This window comes from Aythya ferina, assembly GCF_964211825.1.
Source record: "Aythya ferina genome assembly, chromosome: 3".
Lineage (NCBI taxonomy): Eukaryota > Metazoa > Chordata > Aves > Anseriformes > Anatidae > Aythya > Aythya ferina.
Genome location: NC_140298.1, coordinates 88,391,653 through 88,419,239, shown reverse-complemented (window position 1 = coordinate 88,419,239; position 27,587 = coordinate 88,391,653). Strand labels below are relative to the sequence as shown.

Below are 27,587 nucleotides of genomic sequence, written 5' to 3'. Positions count from 1 at the left end.
TAAATTCAGAAAAGTTTGTTTGCTACTGAATAGGCAGAGGAGCTTTATCTGAGCACTTAATCCACAGAAGTGGTCGCTCCAATACTGGTGCTGTTCTCACCAAGCACAGTATCCTAAAAAGCTTTCTGAAGAAACATCTTACCTCTGGGCTCAACGTATGTTTTAGTTGGACTGAAGTTACCGTTCATGTACAAGTTTCTCCTCTACCATTAGCTGCATCTCATTCCAGTACTTCTGGAAATCAGGTCACATATCTAAGGGCCCTGTTCCCGCAGTCACAAAACCCCCGTTGGCTTTGCTCAAGACAAAAAGCTACAGCAGCAGGAGAGAGAAAGAGGGGGACGATGTAATTGCATGCCCCACTTCTGAATTCACAGGAAGGCACAGGAGATGCACAGGAACTTGAAAAGCTGAAATAATAAATCAGAAGGTACACATCACCTTCAGCTTCCAGTCTGCTACAAAGCAATAGGAACTGCAGCAGCAAAGGCTGAACATTTCTGACCAAGGAATTGCAAGAATGACAAGGCTTCCTTCTCGAGCTGTCCCTGATGAAGAAACGAGTCCTCTGGTCAGCAGCTACATTTCTTACACTAGTGCTACACTCAGAAGATGCAACTTCCCCTAAAAACCCCACTCAAGAAGTGCTGCCTAGGGCCAGGCCTTACACTTCTCATTCAAGGCTTTCCAGCTGAATTTACAGAAGGAACTCCAACCCTTGACAAGAGAGAGCAGAAAATACAATACCGCTGTGGTTTCTGACTGAAATTACCACGGCGCTCTCATCCTTTGGCAGACAGGCATCTGATACTTCTATTGTTAACAGAGCCGATTTTGATCCTCTAAGGGCTACGATGAAATTCTTCTTTATATATTACTCAAGTGATGAATCATATCATCATCTTGATTTGCATCTTTTATGACTGTTGGTTCGAACTTTTACTTACTATCGTTTTATTTTCCCTGTACAATTCAAACTTTGGGTCTTAAAATCAGACATAACTTTGAATATATAGAAATTAAATGGAAACTTAAAAACTATTTACATCTCTCTCTCAGCACTATCTCTGTAAGACCAAAACAACACAACCATGTAAAATATAGAGATCAAAAACGTTTTGTTTTTTTTTTTTTTTTTTTTTTTGCTATGGAGAAAGCAGTAGGGAAATAAAAATCTGCTTTGGCTTTTTTTCTACAGGAATAAAGAAATCTGCTTTCAAAATATGCCTATGAACTACTGTAGCTATTAGATTTATATTGCAGAAAATTGATGAGAGGCAGTGCAATAGCAGGGAACATACTGTCTGCGCACAAAGAAAGAAAACTTATCAAGGCAAACGATGCAGTGACAAGGAAATACTCAAACAGGTGAAGAAAAAGCAACCCCGAAATTCAGAACCAGAAATATCAGAATAAATGCTAAGCAATATATTGTCTGATATTGTTACGGAACGCCACAATCCCTTTTGAAACTTGCTGTATGTTCTTTTCAGCATCTAAATGAATGATACAAGCGATTCAGGACTTTCAAGTCAGGTTTGCATATGTGTTTCAGAAATGCTACCTACCAGATACTTGTGACAACTCCAAGCAACCTGAGGAAATCTTCTGATAAACACTACATTTATACTCCACACATTCCTACTCTGAAGGGATTACATTCAAAACAAGTGACAGGAGAACACGACAGCAATTAGATGATCACATTAAACACAGGTCCAGTATTTCTACAGTTTCCCTATCACCTGCCTTTGACTTCCGAGCCATTTCAGGCAACTATTTTATTTTTACCAATACTCATGAAGCCTGAAGAATGTTTGTAAGGCGAGATACTCAGGGAAGGGCAGGGACTACAGTACATCATGCTCCTTTGCCAAAGGGGTAGGTGTTTACCACATGTTAGGCACAGTTCCTCATTGATGTTTGAACAGCCAGCAGCAAAGAAAACCAGCTGTAATTGCAAAGCAGGCCCTTCCATAGCTGTCTGAGAAGGGAAAAAAATGGTGATTTGCCAGCCAAGTCCTGCATGGGGCTATGCTGGAATTCAGCAGCTAAGGGCAGGCACTGCTGGTACAGCCAGCCACGTGGGTGACCGTGGTCTCAGCAAAGATATTGCAATGGTAAGAACAAGCTGCTGCAGTGAAGCCTTCCACCCCAGGTCTCAAAGAGGCGAGGAGCTAGTGAAATTCTGTTTGGCTGACCCCAGAAGCTGCTCTCCTTCTCTTGGCTGCCTTACACTCACAGGGTAGGGCTGTAAAAGGTAATACAGAGAGTTATGAAGGAAGTGGCTGCTGAAAGAATGTAGTGTAGGGACAATGACAAAGAAAACCACCCCAAAACCCAAGTGAAGCAGTGCCCCGCTGTCACCTGGAAGAGATCTGGAGTTGCACAGTACAGGTCACACCATGAAGGGACTGCCAGTGTTCACTCACTTTATTTCACAATGAAGCATGAGATTGAAGTACTGAAAAAAAAAAAAAAAAACACATCCTTATTCAATTCCCTGTCTAGCAAGTTCGATATTTAATTGCTTGCGAAGGCAGGAAGTTGGGTGCCAGCACACCCAAATTACTCACTGCTCACTTCACAGAGTATTTGTTACAATCACTTGGTTATAACACCCAACAGTACAGGTATAACACCCGTACAGCCTGACAAATGAATGATGTCTGCTACTTTCCATGCGTTCATTACCACTAAAATGGGGAAAAGAGTCACTGAACATTGCAGGTATTATGGCATTAGCTAAACTAACAAGGCACTATTTACATGGTAAGCCCCCTTATACCTCTATTTACAAATGAAAGCTTGAAATGGTGTCCAAAACCACTCAAAGTTCATCTATAATGCACACATCTATGATGCACACAGTAGGCATCCTTCATGCTTAGCTGGAGTCCAGTGGATCCCCCTTTCCTATGTCTCCATCCTTTCACAGCCAGAAGAAAAGCCTGACATGGCTATGAAGACTGCGAACTGCTCACCTCCTTTTCCTCCTTCTACATGGAGCATTCCCCTCCAAATTGCCAAGATTTTTATTTATTTATTTATTTTTATTATTTTTTTCCACCTGCCTTCTCCTGGAAGCATGTCCAGCGACTTCTGTTCCTGGTAATATTATTCATTTGCTTACAGCTCACATCAATTAATTCTTGTTTTCTTCCCATTCAGAGCATTCTGCATTATATTTTGGAAGCGTGTATGTATGTATCTGAATAGGTAAATAGAAACCCCAGGATCTCTAAAGGGAAAGAAAGAAAATGGAGATGCACCTCAGAAACCTCCTTTAGCAACTGCCGAGTACCCAAGGCTTCAAAGAAAGAAAACTATCCCATTCATTTCCCTCATGAAATAGTCACTTTACAGCACTTTGAGGAAGGGGGTGGCAGGGCTCCTCCATACAACTGCTACAAGACGCACAAAATTAAAAACAAACCTGAAATTACAGGTCTGAATACATTTTTAAACTAGCTAAAAAACCATTATTTTCAGCAGTTTTAAACTATTTTTCCCCCTTCAACTGTCAGAAGCAAGGTAGTGGGAAAAGAGCAGCCACCAAACAGAGCCATATTTTTTCTAAGTTCAGTAAAATACAGAAGAAAGCAGACTGTAAATGGGTAATTGCCTGATCTCCAAGTGAAAAAGGTTTGAAACACAATTTAACCATACAAACTGCCACCAGATGTCAGTACAACCTAGAGAATTGATGGTTCAAGCTTCCGCACCAGGCTGGCGTGGGTATTTATTGCAAAGCCCCAACTGTTAGGGTGCACAGATCCAGCGTGGACATCAGCCCTGAATGGAAAGTCGAACAAAATAGAAAATCTCACTTCAATATTAAGAAACAGCCCTTGGGGCTTATCAGATAGGCTTATTTGACTGTTATCAAGGGAGGCAAAAGCTGAAATATAAGGCTGTAAGGACAGAGATCAGTTTCTCTGGGTGCAGGACACCAAGAAGCAGCTTCAGATTCAAGCACCTCCGATTAAGGTTCAATCCCCTGCTCCCTCACACCCCAGACATGGCATGCGTCTCTGCCCCCCACGTCCACATTCAGGCTGTTCCCAAATACCTTTAGTCTCCTCAGATGCTGCTGCTAAGCGTTGGTGAATATTTAGCAACGAGGTTGCTATGCTAAATAAAACTTTTCTGTGAAAGGAGGATTAGCACGGTTGTCCTTGTGCTACAGCAGAAGCTCCTCCCCTGTTCTGCAATGTTTGACAAGAGTTCAAGTGTTCACGAGTGTCTCTGGTTGAGATGGATCTACTCAGAAATTTCTGATAGCAGGGTTTACCTCATTTCTGTATGCAAATAAGTATCCAAATTAGCATTTCCTTGCTGGTACGAATTGGTCTCAGCAAGACAGATGTGGCACAAAACCGTTTTTTGCTGCCTCACTTCCAAATGCAATTACACACTTTGCTGTTAAAGACACCAATTAGAAAAGTTTCAAAGCCTACGTGCACAAAGGGCAGGACTTGTTCTAGACCATTAGTGCAAAGATTAAAAACAATGAAAAAATGAAACCACTCCCCCATCCCAAATGTGACCTGCAACATTATTTAGTCTTAGCAAGAATCTGCAGCTTTGCTAGTTATGGATTGAGCCTTCTTTCTCACTGCTATTAATGTCTCACTCTAAAGAAAAAATATTTATTAAGAGAGCACCAGAACTCATAGAAACCAAAGAAAACTGCCAAGTGATAAAAAAAAAATAATAATAAAATAATAATAATAAAAAAAATACCTCAACAAGGTCATTTTTGCTTGACACGGAACCAAGCAAAATGGTTTTGGATGTTGGTGAGATCTTCGATTGCTTGTTATTTTGTTTTGCTTACTAGCATATTTTTTACAACAAATATACACCGACCTATGGATTTTTACATTAGGATAACTTAATGTCTAATTAATTTCTTAGATACGGGAATAATATAAGAAAGTGTCTTTGTAGTTTTAATACGGGCTTATTGCATGATATAACAAAACCATCTTCATTTTTATTACCAAACGCAGTTAACTCAGTACACATAAAAGGCAGTCTAATGTAAAAAAAAAATTAAAAAAAATCAAAGAATTAAAGGAAATTATGTTACAAAAATAACAGAAAATTAACTTTTCAGATTGATGGCTAGGCAGAGAATTCAGTGAAAAATCTCTGTCGTGACTCAGTGGCTTTAACAAAACTCTGAGGTTTCAACTGAAACTTTTAAGTCTACCTCCCTCTTTGCTTTCTTTTGTATGGTTTTGTAAGTTGAATAAAGTTAGAGGAGCTGCAGAAATACACACATGACAAAGCTTTCTTGGAACAGTTACATTTTCTTAACATAGATGTTGTACAATCTGGATGTTAATAAGGAAAAAATAAAAGTCACAAAGGCGGACAGCTTTCTGTAGGGTTTACCTCATAAAATTCTGATGGGAAGGCGAAGAACCTACCTGGAAGCAGAGCAGCAGCAGCATCCCCCCCAGAACTGAATTTGAAGTAAACTGCTTCACAGAAAGCCCCCAAACTACTCAACATGCAATACCCAAAGAACACCTCTATTTTCGTACCTAAACTAAGCTCTGGAACCTCCCCAATTCAGATGAGCTCTGTAGCTCCTCTCTGAGCAGTCTGATCACGGACTTCGGAGGGAAGGCAAGGTCTGTTGCAAACCTGACTAAGTGCTTAATTAAATACAAAACCTACAAGCAAGTTTCACCTTGCTTTTGAGTTTCATCAGAAAACCTTTGCACAATTCCCATTTTGTTCCGTACAACTGCAAGTCTTTGTCAGGTTAAAACAAGAGGTAATTTATGTGTACTCTCTAAACTGGAATTTTTAATTCACGAGTCTTGGCTCTAATTGTAACAAAGACCCTTGAGGCTCATAGTTTCTCTGTTAACCTCTCTCCCTCAAATTCTCTACAAGTAAACACTTGTTCTTCTACAAGACATCCCCCCCCAATCAAAACTGAAAAAAAAAAAAAAAAAAAAAAAAAAAGCCTCAGTTTTACACTGAGCCCATTCCCACTCTGATATGCTCAGGTGACAAATGCTGTTCCAGCCACTTTTTCTTCAGGAAATATCAAGAACATTACCAGCACCAAGAGTACATGACTCAACAGCCAGCCTTCACACTATGCCAGAAAAACAGAAGAGCTGGCCCTTTTCCCCAGAAGATCTAACATCTTTTAAAACTCGAACTTTTAAAAGAAGATAAAAAGGATTTTCAGCTTGGGTAACAGCAAAACTGCAAAGCTGCACTTAAAAATTACTTAAGATGTCACATCAGCAGCAAAATTTGGGTAGAGAGAAACGTACAGTTACTATTTGGTGCAACTTCATTTCTTACACGTTTACAGATTTATCTTTAAATGAAATGTTCTCCTTTGAGCAAAGGCACTGCCCTCTACACTACCTAAAGCACGCTCAGCTAGCCTCTAACTCAATTTCTCTACACCCACAGGCAGCTAGCTCTGCTATTGAATGAACTGCAGCAAATGGCATTCAATCTGTGAGGCTTTGAGACAGGCTGGCCTTTCAGTAGTGACAAGGCAGTATTTGCATGACAGAGCAGATGGAGTATGATGGATGCATTTTTTTTTCCCCTCTACCAAAAAAAAAGTTCAAGATAAAGATGCTTTTGAGAGGAGAGATTGCCAACCTGAAATTTTGTCATTTTTATGTGGCCAAGTAGATTCATAAAACCCAGAGCTGAGGTTTGGCACAACGCTTGAGAGACTTACACCAACAGGGGCAAGAAGAACTGACCCTACAAGACTGCTACTAGAATTCACAGAGTAAATGTTGAATTTTGCTCTGAATTTTGTTGAATAAGAACAGCAAAAACTGTTCTTATTATTAACACTTATGGTTACCGTAGCCATGCTGAAACAGATTTGGTTTTTATTATATCCCTTTTTTAAGGATTTACAAGCAAGTTTTAGAGCCAAGTACGCATTTACCATTATTAGGGTATTCCTATGCTTCGGCTGTTTTTCCTACACTTTAAATCCTTCAATCTCCTCACCTCTTCATTCACTTCCCGGATTTTCATTTAATCTCTGAGCACAGTAGTTGCCTCAAGTTCCACTTTTCTATTTCTATCCTAGATCTTTTGGTTAGCTCAGTTTGTAGTGTTCTTGCCAAGGGCAGAGATATTTGCACTATTCCATCCCTACACATTTTGAGCTGTCAATCATCCTTTCTTTGATAGCCCAGACCTAGCCTGCTTTATACATACATAGTCTTCTCCTTCTTCCCTATCAGAAGGCCTTCCACTTGTTTTTAAAGTGGAGATCCTGAAAAGGCCATCTGGACATCTAGTCTTTGGGTAATCTACTTTGCAATTAAAGAAAAAAAATTGCCACCTTTGTGAACACGGTCCAGAGAAGCGCCTCTACTCCAAATCTGTCTCTCTGTACATACGAAATCTTTCTTCATCTCTGCATCACTGCTCGAGAAAAGCAGGCCTGCCAACTCAAACACCTCATCAGTACAGAAACTCTACAGACCCAGCCAACCACCCAGTCTTGCAGATTCCTTACGATCAAAAGCTCAGTTGCAGCCCTTTCAGCTGCTCCTGACATTTGTCTCATCCAGGGTCTCTTCCTCTTCCAGATTCACTTTTACGCAATACTCTCTGAATTCAGGAAAGGCAAAAGTCTTGCTGTGAATGTTACACATTCAGAAAGCTCCTGCCAGTAAAAACAGCCTGAGAAGTCACTGAGAAGTGTCCTTTATATCCTCTTACAGCTACCCCTTCTCACTGAACCAAACAGCAGCTACCGCCACGGTCTAGGCCTGTCAAGGTCCACGCTCATCTTTCCCCATCCTCCACTTCCAGGCATCCCATGATGCCAGCCTCTATCCCCCACGTTAGTTTCTATCGAGCTGCATTTGTGCTTTTCCTCAACCCTGCATCTGAACAGAAGTGCAAGGTAGAGCTCCAGAGCCTCCTTTCCCAGCCCTGGTGCGAGAGGCCTCTGGCAGCCCGGGAGCACCGGGCCCACCGCCATCACCCTGCCGCTGCCACCCATGGCCACAGCAGGGAGCTCGCAGAGACCACCCTGTGCCCAAAATCCTCCCAGGGATGGTCACGTTTAACACCAAGCTGACTGCTTATGAAATCATTCAACTTGGCAGTAAAAGCAACTCTCATTTTAGGCCTGGGCTGCCAAACTAGTAAGACCAATGAAAGTTAAGAGCAGCAATAGGTATTGTTTGAGGCAGCAACCCTTAAACTGAGAAAAGGATTTCAACTCCCTACTTTAAGAGAAGGATGGTAGCAAAACTCACCTGGACTTATTTTATATTCTCCTAAGCAGGCTGTAGGTTTAAAACTTTATTAGTATTTCGGTGAGGCTCATCACTATGGTATGTGCGCAACCCAAGAAGATCAAGTTGCTCATCTGTATTAAACAACAGTTGCTGCGAGATGAAAACAAGCAGGGCTTCAGTTCTAAAGAAACCCAGCTGAGGTTTCTGTTTGGCAACGGCAACGTGCTTGCAATGAGGCTTGGATCCAGATCCCATTTGATCTGGGTCTTCCCGCCGCATAGATTTCAGGTACGCTCAATAGCTCCGCGTCCCTCACCCCACCGCCTGCAACACAACACTGGGCACGCCGCGTGCAGTTAGAAGAGGATTAAGTGCCACATTTCTATTTCATCCAAGCTCACTTTTTGTTTCCTCACCCCTTCCCCGAATCAGCAGCTTGCTGCTGTGGCAGGCGACGAACACATGGCTTCTCCCATTCATTAACATCGCGGCCACGCCGTGGCACGGGTCCAAGCCCGTTTTTTCCTGCAGAGGATACAGCTTCTGGGGATGTGAACAATCCCAAGCGAGAGCTCGTACGCATCAGCCCATTTCCTCTGTTGGAAGGGAGTCTCCCGGCTAGCTCTCTGAACAAACACAGCCCTGGAGCCAGCCCGCGGACGGTGTTTACACAAACGGCACTGCCACCGATAGAGTTTCTGATACCGTGCAACAAAAAAGTTTGAAGCAAAAGAGAAAAAAATTTCCATGAAAAAGCAGTAAATTGTGCATTAGTCAAATGTTGATGCATTTTTAGTCATTTCAAACAGCGGCTTCTTTAAAAACCACATCTATTTTACTGTGGTTAAAGTAAATCTTATGCTGAACAAAGGAACTGAAAGGTACCAATTTAGCAACAGTTCTCTATTTCCATCCCCACCTCTCCTCCTCTTGCTGCCTTACACACAGACAAATGCAAGGCCCAAGTAGTGCCAGTATAAAATAAAGGAATGCTTTATCACTGTGGTTTGGGGATTTTATTTTATTTTATTTTTAATGCTGAAACAATATTTTTGCTAAGTTTGGGCAAACTGAAGACGGGGTAGCTGAAGTATTTATTTGACAAAGATTCAGTGTCACCTGTAGGTCTCCATACACGCACTTTGACAATGATTCTTAATTAGCATTGACCTTTCACCACTCAACGTGCTGTGAAATATTAGCCTATTTTTAATTTTATTTATTTGAAGGAAGTGGAACAATACAGCAAGCATCAAAAATAGTACATCAAATAGTACACGCTGTACCCCATGCTTATACAAATAAATACAGACAACTATAATCCAGGAGTAGGATATATAAATATAAACTCCTAGCTTCACAGAGTTCATGAGAATTATAACTTTTGGAAAACCCAGTCAGTCCGCTTGGTAATTGAAGTGTTTGCAGTCTCTTAGCTACTAACCCAGGGAAGGAGCAGAAGGCTGCTCTCAGCATGCATTTTGCCTACGATTCAAACTTATAACATCATAAGGTCAACTTACAATAGGAGGCAAGCAGGCATATGAGAAATACACATCATGGTTGCTGTTATTTCTCCCTCTCCCCCAGTGCTGTGACGCAGCTGATGCCTGTGGCAGCCCCAGCTGCTGCTCATGCAGCACAGGCCTTCAGGGTGCATCTGAGCAGCTGAAAGGGAGAAACTCGAGGGTCAGCAGCAGAAGATAAGGGCAGAGACAGGCCCTGGCATAAGATTTTTCATAAGTTAATGGCCTGGCAATGGAAATATTTTTAAAAATTTCCACGCCTCCTCCAGCATAGGGGCTGCTAAATTGCATCCTGTTGCCCTAGTCAGGGCCGGGAATCACCGTGTTAACCTGGACTGGTGCCACTCACCTCCATAGCTCAGCTTCGCCCTGGTGCAAAAACTTAGTGGGCTGCTTCTCAGAAAAAGCGATTTGCAGCAAATCCCTTCTAGACCCAGCCATCCAGTGGAGGAAAGCTTAGTTTGCTTTTCCGAGTTCTTACAACACCAGGAAATCTTAGAAGCACCAAAGGGAAAAAAAAAAATTAAACATAAAACTCAAGTGACTGCCTACAGTCCTCTCTGCGGCCTTCCTGGCTGAAGATGAGAGCAAGCAGCTAGTGTTTCAGATTGCTCGATGGAAGTGACCTCTCCAACTACCACACCATATTAACTTCCTGACCAAGCTCAGTGAAAGCCTGCCAAGTATTACAGGGAGAAGAAAGGGATGTGAGCAGCTCGGGCACTTCCTTTCTGAAGATATTTTTGACCAGCGCTGAAAATCTATGGATCTTACCTGAAGAACTGGAGCATTACATGGGGTTCAACAACATCCCAGTTTTAGCCTATGCACTGAGCACAAACCAGAAAGCAAGGGCCACATGGGCTGTTTGCTAGGAGGTCACACAAAATAACTGGAGAGCCTGTATTTGCCTTGTGGTGAGATGAAAAAGCAGTGATGCCTACTTTCTCACCTATCCTGACACACATTTCCAGCTAGAAATACCCTGTTCTCTCTTTTGGGTTGCAGCTACTGACACTTTGCTGCTCGCAGCCCAGACAGGCATCACAAGCTGCACCGAAGCTGCTGCAGAACAGCATCAAAAACAATTGTGTTGTACCCGTTAGCCATTTCAGCAGAGGTCAAAAAAACAAATTTAAGAAGCAGGATAACATATACACCCTCTTCATAATAGAAAATCTGTCCCGGTGCCGCTCATTCCGGTGCCAGGAAACTTGGTTTGAGAGCCCAGCAACACGACACCTCCCACCAACACAGCGGTAAGGTCAAGGGATGCTAAAACAGGAACTGCAGATGAAGTTGAAAGTTAGATTAGGTTCGGATTTTAATTTTTAAAACAATAAGACCCTCTATTTTGAATATGATAAATGTGAAACAGAAGACTGAACAATGTTCAGTTTCCTATCACATCTTTGTATTCTTTAAAAAGGTAGAAAATTAATTAAATCAGCAACATTTACAGCAAAAGTAATCTCCCAGACAAGATTTGAAAATACATACCCTGTCTTCCAAAATGTAAATATTGTATTAATATTCATTTTAAGGTGACTGGAAACTGAAAATGATAGCTGAAACAAATCATAGCAGAAGAAAACATATATCAGCATACAAGAATTACTGCATTAATAGCACATTAGTTACTTTTTTGGTCAGCTCAAAGAAATTTCCACCAGCTGACAGTTCTTTCTTACAAGAAGAAAACTGGTTGCAGCCAATTAAAGCAAAAAAAACTAGCAACAAAAGGCAAAAAGTTGGCAAAACGCAATTAAAATTGATTTATTGCTTACAATGAAATCGACACGATTTATACCTTCAGATGTCCTTTACAGCAAGGAACTGGAATCCAATGCAAACTATTTCTCAATGCACGATGTATGTCACAACCCTGCTTTAGTTCATGACGCAATTTTTAGCACATGCTGTTTCCACTCACATACTTCACACAACAGAACAGATTTGCCGCAGCCCCGGAACATATTCAGAAAGTTACAAATTCCTTACTTTTAAAGCAAAAATACCATTTCCATACATTAGAAGTTGAACTATACAAGTTTTATTATGAGCTATTGACCAGCATCTGAAGCAGCAGACAGTCTGGAGTTAGGAGGATTTGCTGCTTCTACAGATTTTATGGAGGAGAAAGTATCTTTGTGTATAACACCTCTGTAACTCAACACACCTAGCAAGTGTAGTCTGCCACCTGTTTAGAAAGCTTCCTCCTGTCAGAGAAGCACTGACGATGATGTGGCAAAGTACAGTCACCCATCTCCCAAGACACCAGACAGCAAGTGCCAGAAGTCCGAGGGACTTCCAAGCACCAGGTACAATTCTCCTACAAACATTTTAAATCTATTTTAACTAAGATGAATGAGTACATTTAGCTACTGAAGCTGAGAGATGAGAAGACCAAGCACTTCTGAACCAAGGCAAACCACGTGCACCTGAAGGTGAGTACCCAGACAGGAATATGTGAGCTTCAGACCCACAGTGCAAGCACCTTCATGAATACCAAACAGGCAGCTGGCGATGGAAAAAACACGTATAACCACACACAGAAGTGGTGCACATGCTTAGATCTGGGTCCAGCTGACACTACTGCAAGGAAGATGTTTTCCATGCCTTTATTTTTCACTTCCAGCTTTTTTGCATCTATACTAATGAGAACCAATTGCCCCTTCTTCCCCCCCAGCACACTTCTGCTTGATGAACTGGGGGCTGAATCCATTTTAAACCGGCCATGTTGACAAAGGACACAGGTCGCTCTGAAGTGAGGCTGTCCTCAGAAGCAACAACTGCACGATGCCTCAGGCTAAAACAAGTTCAGTTCCAAACTTTAATTATTCAAACTCTGTGCTGCAACATTTACATTCTTCTTTTCTTAAAGCTCCCAGTTTCATTCCATTTAGGTAAGATGTGGAAAACCTGCACAACTTCCTATCAAGGAGAAAAAATGCTTGGATCAGAAGACCTGCACGTTATTTTCAGTATGAGTTCACGGCTCCTTTACAATAAGATTCTCAACTCTGTACACATCAACAGGGAAGGAAGCACAACAGGAAAAAATAAGTCTTTAAACTGGTATCTGCAATTGGTTCCTCCCATGAACGCAACATCCAACTTTCCAAGACCACATATAAATACATCTTTGTAAGAGAAACGAACAAAAGAACAAGGCTTCTTTACGGATTTCCTCGTAGAAGACATAAAATCCTTCCACGCAGATAGTTGCTATGGTGCAGACTTAAGGGGAAAAAAGAGGGGAGATCAGACTTCTTGTTTACAGGTTTCCAATATGCTCCACTTGATCCATCTTGAAATTGAAACCCTTCAGTCTTTGGGCTGTCAGGTGGTAGAGGACAAACCCAGTGTTTGCAACTTCACAGAGCTCCCCCATGTCCTGCATACATCCAGGGAAACGCATCCGTGGGGATCAGTCAGCAGACAGGAGGGACGAGAGAGCTACTAAATCCTGAGACTTACTCAAGGAAAAAGACTCATTCAGGGAATTAAATGCCAGATTATCACACAGAATTCACACAGAATTTTCTAGGTTGGAAGAGACCTCAAGGTCATCGAGTCCAACCTCCAACCTAACGCTAACAGCCCTCCACTAAACCATATCCCTAAGCTCTACATCTAAGCGTCTTTTGAAGACTTCCAGGGATGGTGACTCCACCACTTCCCTGGGCAGCCTGTTCCAGTGCCTCACAACCCTTTCAGTGAAGAAGTTCTTCCTAACATCTAGCCTAAAACTCCCCTGGCTCAACTTAAACCCATTCCCCCTCGTCCTGTCACCAGGCACGTGGGAGAAAAGTATTATCTTTAAATACTGTCAGCACTTGACAACTATGTAACATTGCATTGACCTATTAAAAATATACTGTTGTGCAAATCCCAGTACTCCTGAGATCTTCTTCAGTTTTCTACCCAGACAAGTACGCCTGGCTACTTAAAGAAGAACGAGAAAAAGACATCTAAGGTAGGATTCAACTCAAGATACCTAAACCATATAAAGCCATATAAACTTCTACTACAATCAAGGAAGCCTACAGAAAGATTCAGCTCATCCTGCAGCAGACACTTTGGACATTTATCACGTACCAATACACAGGCGTCTGCTACCACTTTGAACACCCTGGGATGTCCCACCTCAATTCCAATAACTTCTTTTGTAATCCCTGCAGGTCCCAGGTTGTATCCATCAGCAGTTCCTACCAACAATCTGGAGATCCTGGTTGGCACTAGGTGTCCTAAGCCCCTGAGGGACGCTCAGCTGAACTGCTGTCTAGACCTTACTGACTGTATTGCCTACATCTTCACCAGCTATGAAGAGAGCAAAGAAACTTGGTGCAGGAGTAGAAAACCTAATTTTTCCATCACTCATGAGTGGAATGAGCCTCTTACTCTTTTGTCAATTGACAGCAAACTATCACTAACACAATTGCCTACTCACTGGTGTTTATTGTTGTTGTATCTGCTAAAATATTTCAATCCATTTTGGCCTTTGCAGTCATTTCTTTAGGGTCTAGTCATCTGAAGCAGCAGCCACATGTACTCGCTTGTCTAGATGCATAACCCACTTTGCCAAATGATCAGACTATGATGACCTTTTGGCCAAAGTCTTCTATACGGCCTGCCTGCATCAATTTCCTCAATCAACTTTTCTTTAAAAAAAAAATAAATGCATAAAATAAATCAAATAAATAAATGCATAAAATAAATGCAAAAATAAGTACATAAAACCTCCTGATACGGCCTGGGTTAGTTTTCCTATTCAGTCAACGACCAGTTTGGTCCTCCCATATATTCTGCTTTGATTGAACACGCAGGGCAGTGAAGTTGTCACTGGATTATCCAGGACAACTCCAAGGTTTAGGTACTTAGCGATGCTGTCTTCCTAAATTAAGTACCAAGCTCCCTGCACAGACAGATGCCTTTAAAGACCTCCAGAGGGAGATGCTGTCTAATTTTTGGGACCTGAATCTTACACGTACAGCGTATTTGAAGAGCATCCATCTTACCCATCCTTACTGGCCACACCAGCATCTTGCACCATCCTACTTTGTGATACAAAATTAAAAACTAAATAGAAGTAGAAACAGGACCTACAAGAGATTTCAAGGTTCATGGCAGTTCTCCTGCTCTCTTTAGACAGCAATTTACTCATTTCCCCTCCCCGTCCCCACTTCTATTATTGATCGCCATCACCTATTACTCTTTCTTCACCTGCTTACTGTTGGAACAAAGTGTAAAAATGCTATTTTCCATTCCCCTGAAGTTTCTTACCACCACAAATACCTAGGAAGCTTAAACAATGCCCCCAAACCATATGCCTTGTGCTGCTAGCATAGTGCTGAAATGGTAGCATTTCATCTCTCTCCGTGCTATTAGCACTGCAGGAAATTTGAAGGAAAAAAAAAAAAAATACATCGGATGCTATTAATACATACATCTCTGCATTATTCTTTGGTTCTTCCATCTCCTGGGATATGTTTCTAATAGGAGATCATCAATCTGCCAGCTGTTAACCCAGAATCCCTCCTGAGCGCATTCTGCCTACAGAAATCGGCTCGGATTTAAGCAGAACAACGACCGACTTCTGAACACCGGAGGAAGCGTTGTCCCACAGCTGTAAAGTTTACAAGCACACGTGGTTGTTCTTTCCCATTTATTTAACAAGCATGTGAATGATGCCACTGATGTAGCTATAACCCAGTTCTCACAGCTCACAGACGAGGGGTGGTGTACAAGGAAACCACCCTGCACGGCGCGCTCCTGCAGCTACACTCCTTGCACACACTGCACCCAGTAGTAGGAATATTTAAGGCCGTCACTAGGTTTCCATGGAGAGCGAGCTGAGATCTTGTCTGATTTCATTCCAAATCTACTGAAAACAGAGAAGAGCTTTTGCCAAGGCAATTCTGGCAAGCATTTCCAGCAGTATTCTGGCTTGCCAAATTGCATTTGGATTTCGCTGGACTTATTTACTTGCTCAGTAAGCTCGGAGAAGTAGAAACATTTGTTGCTGTAGAGAATCTGGCTTCCTTTGAAGATCTGGAACAACGCTTGAAGATGAATCAGAGACAGTTTGACTTAGGAATGTGATCTGTTAACCCCAGCTCATAGTTGTGTTGCATGTTGACGCACTAGAAGTAATCTATAGCTCAGCTACTTCAGCTTTGAGACCAGACAACTCCATGAACTCTCAAACAACACTTCTGATGTGCTATTTTTATATAGGCAAGTTTTACTCCTTTAAAAAAAAAAAAAAAATCCTATCCAGCAGAAGCCATGCAATGACCTTGAAGATCCTCTTTAGAAATCAAAGAGTACAACTGCATTTTGCAGGCCAGCATCCTTTGCTGGCTGCACAGACACGTATCCTAAAGGCCTGATTTTCGGACAACGTTAAATATTCATCCTTTCAAAAAAGATACAGTTCCACTCCTTCAGGACACCTTTAACTAAAGGCCAATCTCTTGAAAACACTGTCCCCACCCTCACTCCCCACAGCGCTGGTCAATGCTCTATTTCCACCCTGTCACTCAGGCATGCAAGAATGCTTTTGATCAGATGCTTCAGAGGTACAGCGACAACATATTTCGCCTGGCAGGGTAATGCTCAACTGCTCAGCTCAAAACCCCGAACAAAAAATATCAAAGCGTTTCCAAAGCGTGATTCACAGTGCCCATTTTCAGTTTTATAGCCCTGTTTCACCCATGCTTGTCTGCTCCTTAATTTCAGCTCGCCTCCCCTCATTTTTAAGTTCTTGCTGAGCAAGACATTCCTTTTTCAGGCCTCCCACTGCTCCTCTACCTCCTAACATGACAGCACCTTGCAATCGACCAGCAGTCTTGCCTTCCCTTTTCCAATACAGAAGCTACACGCTAGGGCACAGCCACAGCCCAGCTATCCTCAAAGCATGTACAGTTGGAAAAAAAGTACTAAATAACACCCAGGCTGACACAGTGTTGTTCTTTCCTTCTAAATCCTCGCTGTTATAATGCAGTCACCCTTGAAGGGGAGCATTTCATGTAATTCTCTCTCCTGCCTTTAAGAAAGGCCTACAACAGCTCTTGAACCGATTATCCAGGAGGCACCTACACAGCGTTTTTCACAAACAAACAGAAAAATAAAGTATAATCGTAACCTAAATTTCTGATTTCTAGATGCTCGTGTATTTTGGTTGCATTCAAGATGAGTGCTACCAGCGTGCTTCCTAAGAGGCGTACACAGGCTGCTATGTGACATCTTCCTATCTTCACTGTACCTTTCCAATAGTTCACCTGCAGTCTAACAAGAATGATTCTGGTCTTCTCTATCTTCTAAAGAGTAACTCATCTTTCCCTACCCCACCCTGCAAGAAAAAAAATCACCATACCAAAACCACCAAAAAAATTAACATAAAAGATGATAAAAAAAAAAAAAAAAAAAAAAAAAACAAAACACCACAAAACAAACAAAACCCAAAAAATACCAGTGTTTAGCTCTCTGCACCTTGGGGAAACATACTACACAATGATGATTCTCCACTGGCAGTCAGAGCTTTAAATCTGTTGAGCAATGTTTAATCCCACTGACGCTGGGTTTCTACACTTCTTACTATTTCAATTTTTTCCCTTGGGATTTTTGGGTTGACAAATCGCAATCTTGAAATCCATCATAAAGGCTAGTATTTACACGAGACTACTAATCTGCCTGCCTTATAAAGAAATAAAAGGACAACACAGGAGATGAGTCCCATTTCCCAGCATTTCACACTGATTTACTATACTTACATGACTTGGTCCCAGTCCTGCTTCAGTACTTCTTCCCAAAATACACATCAAGCTGACAGCCTATAAAACAGTCACACACTGCTTGCCCAGTACTGGCACAAACTAGGTTCAATCTGTAATCCCGAGTGCTCTTAATTTTACATTAGCGCTCCACAGAGTTTCTCGTGTTACTCTTCTTTAACTCCTTGGTACACATTATTTGCATCTTCTAGTTTACGTCGTATTTTAATGGCTGTTACACATCCTCCTAGCTTGCTAAAGTGGAAAGAATGACACCAACATCAATCTGACTAAAATCTAGCGTTTTAAGCATACACCTGATGAATCTATTGAGTATCTGTGTCTTTATGATTGTACCTGGTCACAGAGCACCAGCATTAAAGCTCCTTTTTTCCCCTAAGAAAATCTTACTTTCTCTAAGTGTCCGGCCGTCCTGCCTCCACCCATGCCTTTTTTTTTTTTCCCCACTTTACTAATTTTATACGTTGCTTCATTATCTGCTCATTTATATTCATGGAATAACATCTGACAGTTATCTATTTAGGGATTTCTGGTGGCAGGAGGAAGGGAAAGAGTATTTTTAATAGCAGTTCCTGCCTCTCTTCTGAGCCATTTTGTCTTTGATATCTCCCTTGATTGTGGATTCTTCAGCAGCTAGTAAGATTTTCATAAGCTGTTCCAAAGCGCTACGCTTTTTCCTGTTCACATTTCATCTCTCACCTCGTGTGGTTCAAAAGTTTTTTACCTTTTGAATATCCTCCTTCAAGAGGAAAAGATTGTATTCATCTAACCCCATACGGACTTCTAAGCCAAGGTACCCACATCCGAGCTAGTTATCCTAGACCGATTTTAAAGATAAAGGAGAAGAATAAGCATGGCAACTGGGGACAATTCAACCCCTTCCTAAATATATATCTAGAATTAATCATAAATTGCCACATGAAAGGGCATCTCCTTCTCGGTTAAGGCAAGCCTCAAGTGGTGCAGCTCAGCCGTGTTCAACTCCAGCACAGCTGTAGGAAGTTCAGCAGCACGAGCCCTTTTCACAACTATTTCCTAGCAGCTTTCATAAACAATCAGACTCTCGCAGCACATTCAAAGGTTAGGGTAACAACACAAACACACCGTGGGACAGAGAAGCTGCATTTCCAGCGTTTTTCATGTTAAGTCAACAGCATGTTTATATTCGGAATGTTTCATTCCTGTTTGTATAGGAGCTTAAGTGCTCAGAAAATAAGAAAGCTACCATTTTTGATGTCCTTTGCCAATCCTCAGATACCTGTACTTATGTGACCTGCCAGATGGCTGCTATACCATTCTGAGGGTCACCTTTGCTCAAAAAGCCACAGATCTGCAGTGTCACAGTGCTGGGCCTGACATAACAAGGCCTGCAGAACACACACAGCCATTGCATGCGAGTCTGGCCTGTTCCTGGGAAATATTTGGGATGCTGCTGCTGTGTGTGCGAAGCAGCTCTAAGAGCTAGAGAAGGTTTAACGTGGTTTATCAGGCAGCTCTTTGTGCCAGCCTTGCAGAGCAAGTGGAGTTACCTTGTATTTTTCTCTCTGCTGCTCCAAGCTGGGGGAGCACGAGGCTCTTGTGCTGTAAGACCAGGACCAGAGCTGGATTTGTGAGCTCACACAGGAGCTGGCATTTATGCTACCTGCATTATCCTTCCCCAAACAGGGCTGGCTGTACCTTCGTGATCCATCTTCCTTCCCTTGCATTACCCACAAGTAGTAATTACTGGCTGCAGTGTCTCGAGGGACATCACTATTTGTAAGAAAAAAAAAAAAAAAAAGACTCAACCCCCTCCCATAACATATAATTTCAAGGAGATAGTAAGCGCTGTTACAAATATGCCTTATGTAGGCTTGCAGCTATTTCACTGCTGTTTAGTTTAAGCTTTTAAAAACTACTCCATATGTTTTGAAAACATTTCAGGATGTTGATGATGAGCACTTATAGCTATAGCATTAATCACCGCTATGAATCGCAGAGTCACACCAGAGATGCAGAAAGGCTTTAAGAGTACATAGCTTGCCACAATCCACACTGAGGGACTTCATGGTTCATTCCAGCCTCTCTATGTTAAATTGATGGCATGCTAATAAGAGCCTTGCTCTAAAAGAACAGTAGCATTTGTTCTTAGTGTAAACAGACTGGATATTCTGCTTTTTCATTTTTTTAAATGAATAATTTTCAAGAGTTTCAGATGAGCGTATATTCCAAGGGATAACGTCATGCAGAAGAACAGCTAGAGTGCTTGGAACTAATTGCATTAAGAAACTCTAGAACACAGGGCTGATTACTCTGCTTAGCACAGAGCTCTGCTTTCCATCTAAGCAACTGATGGAAAGAGAACCGAGCTGTCTGCACAGCCCCCTTTGCCTCCATCTTCCCCTCTTTCTCAAGTCATATCATGTTATCTCTGGAGTTGCTGGTGTGTGCATGCCTGCACACATGGACATAAATAAAAGAAGTCAGAGTATACCAGCCTTGTATTTCAGAATTCCTTAATACAAATTAGTTTTGATCATATATATGTATGTATAAAAATACATAAAGGAACATAAATGATAAGCACATTCCTCTACTGAATGGCAAAAACATTTATTGAGGGTAAAGAAGTGTATTCATCATCCTGCACAGGATAAAGCAGGCAGCTTCCTCAGAAATGGCAGCACACGTCAGAAACACAGTGATCAACTCAGCAAAATCAACGATGCAATATGAAAACACTAATCCTACCTTCTGTGTACTTTGAGAGTGACGAGGGCAAGAAAAAACAGTAATATAAAAAATCCTGTAAGAAGATATCTAAGCCTGTAGCTTATAGATGAGCGCACAAACTATTCCCAAGGCTTTTACTACAAAAAAAAAAAAAAAAAAAAAAAAAAAAAAGTAGTTAGAAAGGTGTTGACTGATTAACCTTTTATTGTGAAATTGAGCAGAAAAGTTTGAAAATGGGTAGAAAATTTTCAAGCCAATAATGGAGAACAGCATTACAGGACAATTGTATGTGGGAGTTAATAAATACATAGGCTGTGACAGCCTTGAAGACAAAAAAAAAAAAGCAGCTTAAGTTGTATTTAATGAATAAAGGTGAATCCACTAAGGAAGGCAAAGAGATGAGTGAAGTGGTCAAAGCAAAGTAAGAAAAGATCTGAGAGCAAGCCCTTATAGAAGGCAAGAATAAAACCAGGAGAACAATGAAGAGCACAGGCAGGCACTGACAGACCAGCTATTGAGTGAAGTATACCTGGATGCCCAGAAGAGATGGCAAAAAGCTCTGAGCACTTCAAGACTTCTTCCCTTCAATACTCTTGCCTTGCTAGGCAGAAGCTCTGGAGCTCATTTGCTTTGCTCTGCATTATCAGAGGAGGCATGTATTAAATCAAAGGGCACACAAAGCTGGGGGGGAGTGGGGAGGGTGTGTGCAGATATGAAAATCTTCAGGAGTAACACAAGACAAAGTTACTGAAAACGTCTCCAGTCTACTCACAAGAAAAAACAAGTGCCAGGGACAGGAAGGTTGAAATGGAGCAAAAATCTGGTTCTCCATATTAAATCAAGAGAAGTATTGTGAAATAAAATAAGGTACATTTACATCCACAGCTAAAAGGATGCCTCGAGCCATCATCTGGAAAAATGCTACGCCACCGCGCGGCACGTGGCCTCCTGCTCATATCCTTTGTTCATTTATTTGTTTCATAATAACTGCTTGAAGGTTTTTGGGGAAAAAAAAAACAAAACAAAAAAAAACTTTATGCAGACCATTCTGTTATTGCATATCAGTACAAAAAAAAAAAAAAAAAAGGAATGATCTCATGCATCTTGGTCTGTAAATTACTGTTTAAGGGGAAAAAAAAGTTATATGCCCTATTCATCTGAAGAAGCTCCTCCCTTCCAATGCAGATTTCTTGCAGAGCGACATGATTTGTTCATCTTGTCTCATGGGATTTTTAAACAAAAAAAAAAGCACGTTGAGAACAAACGTATAATGCCTATTTCACATATCAGTAATGAAGAAAACTCCCTAAGAAGTGGGGCTATTAAACACTGTCATTTTTCAGGCAAAGAGTCCAGGCGCATATCTGAACAATTTAAGGTTTCAAATGTGGCTTGAGTAGGAACAGCAGCTCAGCCCTGAAAGCCTTCCATTCACATCAGCAACTGTATTCCCTTCATAACAAGTGCATATGTAGGCAGATGGATTGTGCCTTTTCCAACAGCTGCCCTGTCATTTTCAAGATGATTTCCATAAACAGTATGTATGGGTAAGGAGCATTTTTCAGCTTTCCCACTCTCCCTCCTTCCTCACCGGCAGACAGGACTTCTGAAGAGTCAAAACCAGAAGCATTCAGGCAAGAGCCGCTCTTGGTTTTTACACAGGTTTGGGTAAGGAAATGGCTTTTTTAAGAATAAATCCACTAATTGAATAATGGGGTGGAGAGGGCTTGACTGCACCTACCCAGATCTGGAAGGCAGGGCCTGAAAGCAAGTGCCTGGCTTCCAAGTGAATAAATAGTGACCTCAACCAGCGCAGGGTGCGACATCATGAACAGCACTGAGGGTAACACAAAACTGCCTCCTCTGCAGACAGAAAATTAAGGACCGACCACCACGCCAGCGTTTTTCTCGAGTTGAATCCTAGCAGGCTTTAAGAAGCGGCTGGCAGAGGAGCGGGCTACTTGTCTGAAGCTGTTTTTCTGGAAGAAAACTCCTCACGTGCAGGCAGCGAGATGAGAGGCTGAAGGAATCGGTCCCAACATACTGTTAGGTTTCCAAAGAGGAAACGCGCTGAACTTTGAGACAGCACGTAATTCAGGAAGCAGGGTAATAGAATGGGTATTGAAGGAATTTCCTGCCAAAGCACAAATATTATCAATATGCAAATCTTCACAGGAGGTACTTAATGCTTTTGATATTAAATACTCTGCCTATGCAAGTTCTCTCCTCTTGCTCAATCCTCTTCTCCAAATATATAGGGAAGCTTTCCAGCTGAAGGGACTATGTTAAGAATCCTCTGCCTAGATAGTGTTTCGCAAGTGCATCCAACTGCCGTGAGTTTCATTACAAGGTCACTTAGGAAATTCTACAGGTTGTCAAAAAAAGCTACTTTTAGGGCTAGGAAAGGTTGCAAAAGGACACACCTAAAAACTTGGTATTTGTCGGACTATACCTCATCTGCTGTCCTGTTTCGTCAACAGAAACACCCATTCCTATCACTCACAAATATAACCTGACTGTTCTCAGTGATTCCCATTTCTCCCTTGTCATTGACACTTAAATTTCATTGAAACCTTTGTAAGTCTACCCTTGGGTCCCATTTCCTCCTCAGTCAAGTACCCCGTCACTTTTGTGCCAATACTCACAGAAGGTTTTCGCTACTACTACAACAAATGTAATCCCCATTTTTGACACCTGCCTTGGCCCCTGATCTCAGTGTGTTACTAAGATAGGAATATTTATAAGCCAAATGTTGTGTTGATATGGACTCTTCCTCTCGCTACAGGTCTTTCAGGGTTTCTTAGATTTTTATGAAAAGGTTTCTGGAAACCTCTGCCTGTGTAACCTGTTCCCTCTGCTGTACTTAAAGGGAAAAAACTTCATGTGTCTGTCCTAACTTCACTTTCATGTACCATCCTACCAAACTGTGTTCTTTCAGGATATTTATACATGTAGCTAGAAAAAGAACTAGCTAAGACAACATCTCCTCTGTCTTCCTCCATTTTCATGGAGCTAACAACTCAGAGCCACCTGGCCACAGACAGCTATTCCCTATGATCAGGCCTTAAGTCCTTCCCTGGGTTTCCACTCTTCCCATTTGTCCCCTGCCCACGTTATCTGGTTTCCACTTTGGTAACTGGCCTTTAGATTGTAATCCCTTGTCAGGAGAGTTTCAACATTACCACGGATGGCAAAGCGTGCAAGATTATGTCCACTGCTATCCCTAGCAGGAGCCATCAAGCACTGCTGAAGTGCAATGTAACCCAAATCCATGGCAAAAAGCAGCTTGCAAAGCACGGATGAATGAAGTTCCCTCAAACACAGAATGTTCTCGACCTTGCAGACAGACAGAGCTTTAGGCAGACACGTCAAAGTGTTTTATGGGAGTCCGGAGAGGACAAGAGCTCCTTTAAAAAAAATAAAAATCAGAAACTTCAGAGTCTTCGGTTATCTGTATCTTGTGAAATTCAAGGGACGTGTTAATGCCCCCTTGTATTTTTGTATGCACAGGCACACGTATTTGAAAAAGAAGGATGCTGAGGACAAGAAAAAACAAGTTAGCAGCAAAACTCTCTTTACCAAAGGTGTAGGTATTTAACATACATACCAGCCAGATGCCTATCTTCTCTCAGGAGCGAATACACAAGAGCTTTCGGTATCAGCCTGCATCAGTTACGTGCTACAACCTCGCTGCTCTTTTTGTGGTACGGCGGCGGTCGCTGTTAGGCCGGAGGTGGCCTAGCACCTTCCCAGCCCCACAAACTCTCCTCTCCAGCTAAAGTCCCGGGGTCACGTTTAAAGTTCTGGGCTCCACCCAGACGTGAAACTAATTGGCAGGAGCAGAGTCTTCAGATCGTCTCGACTGACTCCTAGAAATGTATGAACCAGCCTTCGGCGCTTCCTCCTCTTTTGTGAGAGGGGAGAGGCGAGGAGAATGAGCGGAAAAGGGAGAAGGGGGAGAACTGCTGGGACTGCAGACAACCGAGACGCTGCAGCACATGCCAGACAAGAGCCCGATCAAACAAAACCTCCCTGACCTCCCCCTCGCTTCGCAGGGTTGGGCTCTTCCAGGAAAAAAAAAAAAAAAAAAAAAAAACATTTTTTATCATTTTTTCCATGGTTGCTATAATTGGCCTTATTTCTAGTTTCCAAAAGCCCTGTAAGTGATTGCTTCCTACAGGGCTTAGGATTTCAAATGCTAAGTGAACTATTAGGGGGATGCTGCTTGCACGCACTGATCCGGTAACCTCGGAGCTCCAGCGGAGCCTAGAAAACGAGCCAAGCAACACGTACAGCCAAGCAAGCCGCATGGCAACTCGCTTCCGAAAACTTACAACTCAGCTTGTCGGTAAAAATACAGCCTGAGTTATCCCCGTTTTACTTTCTATTCAGTTCCTAGCTTCTCACAGCTCCTATGAGAAACGGGATGGCTTCTAGAGATTCAGAGACACCAGCAGAAAGATTAAGCCATACACAGAAAAGTTTGGCCTAAATTCATATGTCTGTGATAAACCAAATAGAATAGAAGTTTTAAACAGACAACTATGCTTTAGGTGTCAAACATTTCTTGACGTCTGTGGCAGTTGGCAGCTGCAAACATCCGACTGAAAGCCCCATCTGCTGCTTCACAGCTTCCAGTCGAGGATGTTTACAGTCGCTCACTGTCAACAGCAATACACATTCCTCAGCTGTTTACTTTATATTATGAACATGCAGAGGCCTCCGAGCAGGTTAGTTAAGACTGCTACGACTTCTGTGGCTGTGTTGCTACCCGCAGACGCGCACAGGGCTGTTTTCCTAAGTATTTACTAACAAAACAAAGACAAGGCCGACTTCCAGAGAAACGCTTTCAAGGCATATTTACTGTTCGAGTGCAACATTCAGAGCATTACGCTGCCTATTTTACATCTGGGAAGGATTGCAATAAGGGCAGATGACAAAAAAGCAACTTGCTTCCATTGTTGTGTTTGTTTTGTTCTCCACGGCACGAGAGCAGTCCTGTCACGCTTGTTACAGAAGCAGCATCACCACGCAGCCGAGCAAGCTAACTTACCAGCTAAAGGACTGAAGGGACCGGCCGACACCAAAATAGCCCCAAACTCATCCCGAGAATATTTCACCGCACCGCTTGGGATGGCTTTCTGCCCCGCAGCGAAGTGGATGCGAGGGAATTGTGTGGTATTAGAAGTGAATTTATGCAGCACTTGCTTCCACATAAAATCGTGGAAAAAGAAAATTAAAAAAAAACACAAAACAACCCAGAGGGGATTGTGGGGAAGAGGGAGGAAGTCGTGCAGCAAGCCCTGCAAGGGCTCCAATAAAGTTCAAACATGTTGGAGAAATGCTACAAACTATCTGAGGTAAGCAGGCGCTGCCACACCTCACGTGCTCCCCGACCGGCATCGCTTCCCGAATGAAAGCCGAAAGGGTTTGGCACAGCCATGCCCCGGTTGTACAGCTCTGCTGTTTGTTTTTCGTTCTGTCTCCAGTTTCCTTATTAAGTTAATGATGGATAAAATTAAAGATTAATCACCCAACTATTTTTCTGAAGTCATACGAAACCGCAGCGTGCAAGCGGAGCGATGATATCGCTCTAATTAGGAGGTGTTTTGCCTTGAAACTTTCTCGCCCCCCAATGAAATTACTGCTCCGTAAACCAAGCAGGTTATGAACAGACCGCAGTTGTTTGCCACGCAGAAGCCTGTGGCGTATTTACGCAGAGTGATAAGTGTGAAGGATCTCTATAAATCACTCTCAAAACTCAGGGTTGTATTTTTTTTGTGCTAAGGTTAAGAAAATTAATCTTGTAGGCAGCAGGTGAAAACAAGCCGCATTACGTCGGGGCCTTCCCCTTTATTCAGGACCAAACTTTGAGCTATTAAAGCTTCCTAGGGAACCACGTTTTCTCAATGGGTCAAGTCACTAAGGAAACAAAGCAAACTTTATCAGTGCTGCACAACTCTACATTCCAGGAATTCCTAGCACTTGGCATCCATATACCACGCCAGAGCCACGAGATCGACTCTCCCTCTACTTTGCAGAGCCACCACGGAAAGCTATGAAACTCTCAGCGAGGTGCCCGGCTTCACGGGGCTGCCAAAATGAGGAGGGCCTTCCAGCCCGCTGGGAGGTCTACCAAAGGGCATGGGGGGAAGGAAGCGCGCTTCCTGGAATGATACTTCTGAAAAGGCGGGGGGAAAAATTAAGAGACAAAAGAGTTCCTCTCCCGGCAAGTTGCATCAAGTCATCACAAGTCGGTTGAGAAAAATATGAAATCACCCTGCGAGACAATCTACACGGGTTGTAAAAACAAACCAAAAAAAAGTCCCTGGGTGCAAGTCACCGATCGCAGAATGGGAAGATTTGAGCTTAATTACAGCTGGTCACAAAACGGAGATCAGCCTAATTGTAGAGATTGGCCTAATATCTACAACTTAAAAGTGGGTGGGGGAGAGAGGGGAGTAGAGAGACTACAAAATCCTACTACTTTGAGTTAATTAGATGAAGGACACGATGTCAGCAACAATGTGCAATGCCACTCCATGTATGGCTTCCTCCTGGCTTTTAAAAGACATCAAACAGCCTATATCGGTATGAAAGCCAAGGCAAGGTCACTCTAAGGCAAGGTCACTCTAAAACTGAGGCATTTTATCACACAGTATGGACCATTAGGCAAGAGAATGCCATCCGCTATCTTTAGAACAGCATTTTTTAATTTATACCTTTCTTGCATGGTAAGAACACACACGTATTCTTGCAGAAGTGTCCAACACTCAAATATCAATTAACAGGCTTTGATATATACTAATCCTGATCAAGTTTTCAACAAATACAAGTTAAATAACAGAAAGCAACTTTCCAATAGGCTGGCACATTTATCAATGTCTTCATGAATTTACACTTCAATTCATAGAAGAAGAAAGGTGCAAACTGGTGGAGTTTAAGAATTAAAAAAAAAAAAGAAATCCACCTGTTTTTCTCTTAACTCTCATGAAATATCCAACCAAGCAAGGTGAAACGAATTAATGGTGAAAGAGACAGAAAAAAGAAAAAAAAAAAAAAAAAAAAACACAACAGAAAAAAGTGCCAAGCAAAACAAGACTTTCCAAGCACTGTCAGAATTCAAAACCAGCGCCTTTATTTTCTATCACCTTCCACACAGATGAAGTGATTTTCAAACTCAGATGGGTAAATTAGTTTTTAATCATATCTGAATAACGCTGAAATCCCAACAGGCAAAAATGCAAATTGAAAGCTGCGTAAAGCGTGAAAAATCTTGATTTACA

The 27,587-nt window shown here is 42.1% G+C and overlaps 1 long non-coding RNA gene across 7 annotated transcripts in view; it reads right to left on the bottom strand.

Annotated features, from left to right (window-relative positions):
- The window catches only part of LOC311434224, a 65,122-nt gene that overhangs the window by 30,147 nt on the left and 7,388 nt on the right, over positions 1-27,587 (bottom strand). The gene's annotated exons all lie outside the window — the stretch shown is intronic.